Raw genomic sequence first — 469 nt, forward strand, 5'->3', positions numbered from 1 at the left:
AACAATTACCAAAAGTTATGTCACAGGAACACGTCATTTTGGTAGAGTATAACACGATCAGACACGGAGAGATAATATGTGAATATTATTTTAATGATTTTAAGTATTATTTCAATAAAAACCATTTTCAATATTAAAGTATCCAAAAAGTTAATTTTTTATTGATTACAATATTAAAAATTCGTTTCCTCGTGCTTTGTTTTTCAAAAAATTTCGAACTTGGGCGTCGAATCCGCGTCACGCGCCCTCATGTCCATGTGTGTTTTGTGACATAGAAAATTAGGCGTGTCTTTAGAAATAGACCAAAAATTAAATGTGTTTTTGTAAGTTTTTCTAAAATCTTTTAACCCGGCCCCCATAATAACCTTTTTACACTCTTATATCAAAAGAAATACAAAAGGAATCCCTTTTTCATCTCCCCGTTGCCAGCAATAAATCTTCCCTCCCTTGCGAGAGAGAGAGAGAGAGA

Source organism: Nuphar pumila, chromosome 10, assembly GCF_984573655.1.
Source record: "Nuphar pumila chromosome 10, dmNupPumi1.hap1.1, whole genome shotgun sequence".
Classification (NCBI taxonomy): Eukaryota; Viridiplantae; Streptophyta; class Magnoliopsida; order Nymphaeales; family Nymphaeaceae; genus Nuphar; species Nuphar pumila.